An 8623-nucleotide genomic window follows, 5' to 3' on the forward strand; every position below is an offset into this window, starting at 1 on the left:
CCTGGGATGACAAAACCTCCCTCCCCCCCCCCCCCCCCAAGTAAAGGGCCTACAATACCAGATACCCAGTTTCATCCCATTCCCCTTATAGAAGTGACCTCTGCACATCATATGACCCCCCCAACTGCCAACCACATGTTGTTAGGTGACAGTACTGTCACTTCCAGACTAGAGAGGACCCCCTACAGGGAACCCCCTCCCCAATACCACCCCTCCAGTACAGAGCATAGACCACCCTCAATATATCATCATACATACCCCCCACCCCAACATATCATCATACATACCCCCCACCCCAACATATCATCATACATACCCCCCACCCCAACATATCATCATACATACCCCCCACCCCAACATATCATCATACATACCCCCCACCCCAACATATATCCTATACACCCCCAAAATAACATCCTATATACCCTCCCCCCCCAATATATCATCCTATATAACCCACCCAGCCCCAACATATCCTATATTATCCCCCCTTTCCCTACAGCACAGAGTATAATGATATACACCTCCCGTCCTACCATCACCACTACAGGAAGCGGCTATACAGCCCCCAAGATCGCCCATAGACGGATATACTATGAGGGGCCCCATAGCTCCGCACCCGGGGCCACACCACGTGCTCTCTCACCTCCAGCCGGATCCCGAATGTAACACGCTACCAGCTCGCGCGTTTAAATGTCCCCCGGAGCCGCGCTATGATTGGCCGGTTCGAGGAACAGCACGGCGCTCATTGGGCGGTTTGAAAAGAAGCCGGTCCGTGTTCCCGCGAGATTAACCCGGAGTGTGCCGGGGGGGAGGAGTGCGCGTCCCCGTCTATAACCCTCCCCCCTCCCCCCATCCCGGGGTCCGGAAAGGGGATATAGACGACCTGTCACTGCTTACCACCCCAACCCCATCCCTATATATGTATATCTATATACCCCACCCCACCCCTATATATATATATATATATATATACCCCATCCCTATATATGTATATCTATATACCCCACCCCACCCCTATATATATACCCCATCCCTATATATGTATATCTATATACCCCACCCCACCCCTATATATATACCCCATCCCTATATATCTATCTGTATACCCCATCCTTATATATATCTATATACCCCATCCCTATATATATATCTATATACCCCATCCCTATATATCTATCTATATACCCCACCCATCCCTATATATATATATATATATATATATATATATATATATATATATATATACCCCATCCCTATATATCTATCTGTATACCCCATCCTTATATATATCTATATACCCCATCCCTATATATATATATCTATATACCCCATCCCTATATATCTATCTATATACCCCACCCATCCCTATATATATATATATATATATATATATATATATATATATATATATATATATATATACCCCATCCCTATATATATCTATATACCCCATCCCTATATATATCTATATACCCCACCCCATCCCTATATATCTATATACCCCATCCCTATATATATATATATATATATATATATCCCACTCCACCCTTATATATCTATCTGTATACCCCACCCCATCCCTATATATACCCCACCCTTATATATCTATATATATATCCCATCCCTATATATCTATATATATATCCCATCCCTATATATCTATCTATATTCCCCATCTCTAATTCTGGAGGGTGGTATTTAACCACTTCGCCCCCAGGCCAATTCTGACATTTCTCTCCTACATGTAAAATTCATCATTTTTTTGCTAGAAAATGACACGGAACCCCCAAACATTATATATGTTTTTTGTAGCGAAGACCCCAGACAATACAATGGCGGTTGTTGCAACTTTTTACCTCGCACGGTATTTGCGCAGCAATTATTCGAACATATTTTTTTCAGGAAGAAAACAGTTTCATGCTTAAAGCGGGACTCCGCGGTTTTTTTTTTTTTTTTTTTAAAGCCAGCAGCTACAAATACTGCAGCTGCTGACTTTTAAAATAATGACACTTACCTGTCCAGCGCGCCCGCGATGTCGGCACCCGAAGCAGATCTCTCGATTGTCTCTCGGGTGCTGCCGCCGCCATCTTGGGTATGGGAATCAGGAAGTGGAGCCTTTCGGCTTCATTTCCCGGTTCCCTACTGCGCATGTGCGAGTCGCGCTGCGCAATAAGGACGCTCCCCGCTGCCTCTGGGATCCGTGTGTTTCCCAGCAGGCAGCGGGGGACTTTTGGAAAGGGGCGTAATCTACGCCCCTTTCCGCAGAGAGCTATCCCGGAAGTGGGTGCAGATACCTGTACTGTACAGGTACCTGCACCCCCCTCCCCCCTGAAAGGTGCCAATTGTGGCGCCGGAGGGGGGGGGGGAGGGTTCCGATGAGCGGAAGGTCCACTTTAGGGTGGACCTCCGCTTTAAAAAACAAAAAAACAGTAAAGTTAGCCCAATTTTTTTTGCATAATGTGATAGATGAAGAGTAAATAGATACCCAACATGTCACGCTTCAAAATTGCACGCGCTCGTGGAATGGCGCCAAACTTTGGTATTTAAAATCCCCCATAGGCGACGCTTTAAATTTTTTTACTGGTTACATGTTTTGCGTTACAGAGGAGATCTAGGGCTAGAATTATTGCTCTCGCTCTAACGTTTGCGGCAATACCTCACATGTGTGGTTTGCACACCGTTTTCATATGTGGGCGGGACTTACGTATGCGTTCGCTTCTGCGTACGAGCTCACGGGGACAGGGGGCGCTTAATTATTTATATTTTATTGTTAATTTTACTTTTATTTTTTTAGTTTGACACAAACATCCCTTGTAATAGGAATATGGCACGATCGGACCTATTTACAGTGAGATATGGGGGGGGGGGGGGTCAATAAGACCCCACATCTCACCTCTAGGCTGGGAAGAATAAAATAAAAAAAATTTAAAAAACGATCCCGGCTTCCCAGACGAGGTGGAGCCGTTATTTTGAATGCAGAGGCCGGGCGTGACGTCATAACAACGCGCCGGGCCTCTGAACGATCATAGAGACTCCGGGGACCATCTGGTCCGCCGGAAATCTCTATGGTATTATCTGGGGGCCGGCGGATCCTGTGACCGACTCACTGATGGAAGCGGTGAGTCTGTAGAAGCACCGGAGGGCGGCGGGGGGGGGGGGGGGGGGGTGGAGGAGAAGCAGACCAGAAGGTAACAGTAAGCCCAATAAAACCAGCAGCTCCTTTGGGGTTCAGTGCTACATATATATATATATATATATATATATATATATATATATATATATATATACACCCCACCCTTATACACCTATATATATACCTCACCCATCCCTATATATGTATATACCCCGTCCCTATATATCTATAGACACATGATCTGATACTTCTGGTAGCGGCTCGCTCCCGATCATACACAGCGAGGGTCGATCATTAGGTACTGCGGACTCGATGTCACAGAAACATAGTTTGGCGGTCTGACTATGTAAACAAGGCAGATCACCGTTCTGACAGGAGGGAAGGCCTGGAATCCTGTGTTCCTGCAAAGTCATCCCCTAGTAAAAGCAACCCCCCCCCCCCCCCACAGTACAAAAACACTGGCTAGGCACACAATTAACCCTTTGATCATCCCTGATGTTAAACCCCTTCCCAGCCAGTGTCATTGGTACAGTGACAGTGCATATTTTTTAGCACTGATCATTGTATTAGTGTCATTGGCCACCAAAAAGTGTCAGTTAGTGTCTGAATGCTACAAGTCACTGATCACCATAACTAGTAAATACATGAATAGATCTATCCCATAGTTTGTAGACGATATAACTTTTGCGCAAAGCAATCAGTATACACTTATTGGGATTTTTTTTTTTACCAAAAATATGTAGCAAAATACGTATCGGCCTAAACTGATGAAGAAATTTGATTCTTTACTCTTTTTTATTAGATGTTTTATAGCAGAATGTAAAAAACTACAAGTTATTTCCGAAGGAGCCTGTGATACTTCTGTACATGGGAGGAGCCTGTGATACTTGTGTACGTGGGAGGAGCCTGTGATACTTCTGTACATGGGAGGAGCCTGTGATACTTGTGTACGTGGGAGGAGCCTGTGATACTTCTGTACATGGGAGGAGCCTGTGATACTTGTGTACGTGGGAGGAGCCTGTGATACTTCTGTACATGGGAGGAGCCTGTGATACTTCTGTACATGGGAGGAGCCTGTGATACTTATGTACATGGGAGGAGTCTGTGATAATTATGTATATGGCAGGAGGCGGTTGCTATGCAGTGTGGGGCAGTTGCTATGCAGTGTGGGGGTGGGGTGGTTGCTATGCGGGGTGGGGGAGCGGTTTCTAGGCAGTGTGGGGGTGGGGCGGTTGCTATGCAGTGTGGGGGTGGGGTGGTTGCTATGCAGTGTGAGGGTGGGGCGGTTGCTATGCAGTGTGGGGCGGTTGCTATGCAGTTTGGGCGGTTGCTATGCAGTGTGGGGGGCGGTTGCTATGCAGTGTGGGGGGTGGGGTGGTTGCTATGCGGGGTGGGGCAGTTGCTATGCAGCGTGGGGTGGTTGCTATGCAGTGTGGGGCGGTTGCTATGCAGTGTGGGGGTGGGGTGGTTGCTATGCGGGGTGGGGGACCGGTTTCTAGGCAGTGTGGGGGTGGGATGGTTGCTATGCAGTGTGAAGCGGTTGCTATGCAGTGTGGGGGTGGGGTGGTTGCTATGCGGGGTGGGGGAGCGGTTGCTATGCAGTGTGAGGGTGGGGCGCTTGCTATGCAGTGTGGGGGTGGGGCGGTTGCTATGCAGTGTGGGGCGGTTGCTATGCAGTGTGGGGTGGTTGCTATGCAGTGTGGGGTGGTTGCTATGCAGTGTGGGGGGCGGTTGCTATGCAGTGTGGGGGGTGGGGCAGTTGCTATGCAGCGTGGGGGTGGGGTGGTTGCTATGCAGTGTGGGGCGGTTGCAATGCAGTGTGGGGGTGGGGTGGTTGCTATGCGGGGTGGGGGAGCGGTTGCTATGCAGTGTAGGGGTGGGGCGGTTGCTATGCAGTGTTGGGCGGTTGCTATGCAGTGTGGGGGAGGGGCGGTTGCTATGCAGTGGTGGGGAGGGGCGGTTGCTATGCGATCTACATTCAGGAAGAGGAAATACTTCTGTGTCCCCAGTGGGAAGATGTCGCCTCACTTCCTGTATTGGGGACACAACGGCAGGAAAGTAGAACAGCCAATCATAACATGGTAAGTGTCGGAGCCCCTCCCCCATGTCCGGTTCTCCCCCTCCCCCTCTCCTCAGCCATGTTATCGGTGTGCGGGAAGAAGATGGCCGCCCGGTCACGTGTCCCGGCTCCTCCTCTCCGGGGCGGTGTTCGGGTCTCCAGGGAGATGATTGGTTGTGACGCGGGTGTGGGCGGGTCCGGTGTCGCGCACGCTGATTCGCTCGCTGTAAGAGAGGTGTGTGGGGCTGGCAGACATGCAGTGACCCAGTGGCCTAATGGATAAGGCATCAGCCTCCGGAGCTGGGGATTGTGGGTTCGAGTCCCATCTGGGTCGCTCCGAAAACCATTTTATAAAATGAGGAGGGGAGACCCGGAGCGGGACCGACCGCCGGGACACCGAGAGCGCCCGCCCGATCCCCGCACACCGACACCGGCGATACCTGTACCCGGGTGTCATTACCGGGAGAGCCGCGAGCGGAATCATCATCATTATTATTACTTCTTCAGTTCCATTATTCCTTATGGGGATCTCATGGATGAGATTACATCCGGATCTCCCCCACAACCGATACATTGTATCTTCACACTAATGACGTCATTGAAGAGAAATCCATCGCCTGCGATCCCATCCCCGACCATCGGATGTCCCCGCCGTACACGACCCGCGATCCCATCCCCGACCATCGGATGTCCCCGCCGTACACGACCCACAATCCCATCCCTGACCGCCAGATGATCCCGCCGTACACCACCCGCGATCCCATCCCCGACCGCCGGATGTCCCCGACGCACACGACCCGCAATCCCATCCCCGACCGCCGGATGTCCCGCCGTACACCACCCGCGATCCCATCCCCGACCGCCAGATGATCCCGCCGTACACGACCCCCGATCCCATCCCCGACCGCCGGATGATCCCGCCGTACACGACCCACGATCCCATCCCCGACCGCCGGATGTCCCCGACGCACACGACCCGCAATCCCATCCCCAACCGCCGGATGTCCCCGACGCACACGACCCGCGATCCCATCCCCGACCGCCAGATGATCCCGCCGTAAACCACCCGCGATCCCATCCCCGACCGCCGGATGATCCCGCCCTACACGACCCCCGATCCCATCCCCGACCGCAAGATGATCCCACTGTACACGATCCCATCCCCGACCGCCAGATGATCCCGCCGTACACCACCCGCGATCCCATCCCCGACCGCCGGATGTCCCCGACGTACACCACCCGCGATCCCATCCCCGACCGCCAGATGATCCCGCCGTACACCACCCGCGATCCCATCCCCGACCGCCGGATGTCCCCGACGCACACGACCCGCGATCCCATCCCCGACCGCCAGATGATCCCGCCGTACACCACCCGCGATCCCATCCCCAACCGCCGGATGATCCCGCCGTACACGACCCCCGATCCCATCCCCGACCGCCAGATGATCCCGCAGTACACCACCCGCGATCCCATCCCCGACCGCCGGATGTCCCCGACGTACACCACCCGCGATCCCATCCCCGACCGCCAGATGATCCCGCCGTACACCACCCGCGATCCCATCGCCGACCGCCGGATGTCCCCGACGCACACGACCCGCGATCCCATCCCCGACCGCCAGATGATCCCGCCGTACACCACCCGCGATCCCATCCCCAACCGCCGGATGTCCCCGACGCACACGACCCGCGATCCCATCCCCGACCGCCGGATGATCCCGCCGTACACGACCCACGATCCCATTCCCGACCGCCAGATGATTCCACCGTACACGACCCACGATCCCATCCCCGACCGCCAGATGATCCCGCCGTACACCACCCGCGATCCCATCCCCGACCGCCGGATGTCCCCGACGCACACGACCCGCGATCCCATCCCCGACCGCCAGATGATCCCGCCGTACACCACCCGCGATCCCATCCCCAACCGCCGGATGTCCCCGACGCACACGACCCGCGATCCCATCCCCGACCGCCAGATGATCCCGCCGTACACCACCCGCGATCCCATCCCCGACCGCCGGATGATCCCGCCGTACACGACCCACGATCCCATTCCCGACCGCCAGATGATTCCACCGTACACGACCCACGATCCCATCCCCGACCGCCAGATGATCCCGCCGTACACCACCCGCGATCCCATCCCCGACCGCCGGATGTCCCCGACGCACACGACCCGCGATCCCATCCCCGACCGCCAGATGATCCCGCCGTACACCACCCGCGATCCCATCCCCAACCGCCGGATGTCCCCGACGCACACGACCCGCGATCCCATCCCCGACCGCCAGATGATCCCGCCGTACACCACCCGCGATCCCATCCCCGACCGCCGGATGATCCCGCCGTACACGACCCACGATCCCATTCCCGACCGCCAGATGATTCCACCGTACACGACCCACGATCCCATCCCCGACCGCCAGATGATCCCGCCGTACACCACCCGCGATCCCATCCCCGACCGCCGGATGTCCCCGACGTACACCACCCGCGATCCCATCCCCGACCACCAGATGATCCCGCCGTACACCACCCGCGATCCCATCCCCGACCGCTGGATGTCCCCGACGCACACGACCCGCGATCCCATCCCCGACCGCCGGATGATCCCGCCGTACACGACCCCCGATCCCATCCCCGACCGCCAGATGATCCCACCGTACACCACCCACGATCCCATCCCCGACCGGCAGATGATCCGGACGTACACCACCCGCGATCCCATCCCCGACCGCCGGATGTCCCCGACGTACACCACCCGCGATCCCATCCCCGATCCCATCCCCGACCGCCGGATGTCCCCGACGCACACGACCCGCGATCCCATCCCCGACCGCCAGATGATCCCGCCGTACACCACCCGCGATCCCATCCCCGACCGCCGGATGATCCCGCCGTACACGACACACGATCCCATCCCCGACCGCCAGATGATCCCACCGTACACGACCCACGATCCCATCCCCGACTGCCAGATGATCCCACCGTACACGACCCACGATCCCATCCCCGACCGCCAGATGATCCCGCCGTACACCACCCGCGATCCCATCCCCGACCGCCGGATGTCCCCGACATACACCACCCGCGATCCCATCCCCGACCGCCAGATGATCCCGCCGTACACCACCCGCGATCCCATCCCCGACTGCCGGATGTCCCCGACGCACACGACCCGCGATCCCATCCCCGACCGCCAGATGATCCCGCCGTACACCACCTGCGATCCCATCCCCGACCGCCGGATGATCCCGCCGTACACGACCCGCGATCCCGACCGCCGAATGTCCCAGCCATACACGACCCATGATCCCATCCTCGACCGCCGGATGTCCCAGCCGTACACGACCCACGACCCCATCCCCGACCGCCGGATGATCCCGCCGTCCACGACCCGCGATCCCATCCCTGACCGCC

The 8623-nt window shown here is 55.5% G+C and overlaps 1 non-coding gene across 1 annotated transcript; it reads left to right on the plus strand.

Annotated features, from left to right (window-relative positions):
• The first annotated feature begins 5456 nt into the window (after nucleotides 1-5456).
• On the plus strand, nucleotides 5457-5529 carry TRNAR-CCG (transfer RNA arginine (anticodon CCG)). The gene has a single exon. It is a non-coding gene; the product is annotated as a tRNA-Arg (tRNA).
• Nucleotides 5530-8623: the final 3094 nt, after the last annotated feature.

The sequence above is a fragment of the Lithobates pipiens genome, unplaced genomic scaffold (assembly GCF_037356315.1).
Source record: "Lithobates pipiens isolate NorthernLeopardFrog02 unplaced genomic scaffold, aLitPip1_a1.2 Scaffold_28, whole genome shotgun sequence".
Lineage (NCBI taxonomy): Eukaryota > Metazoa > Chordata > Amphibia > Anura > Ranidae > Lithobates > Lithobates pipiens.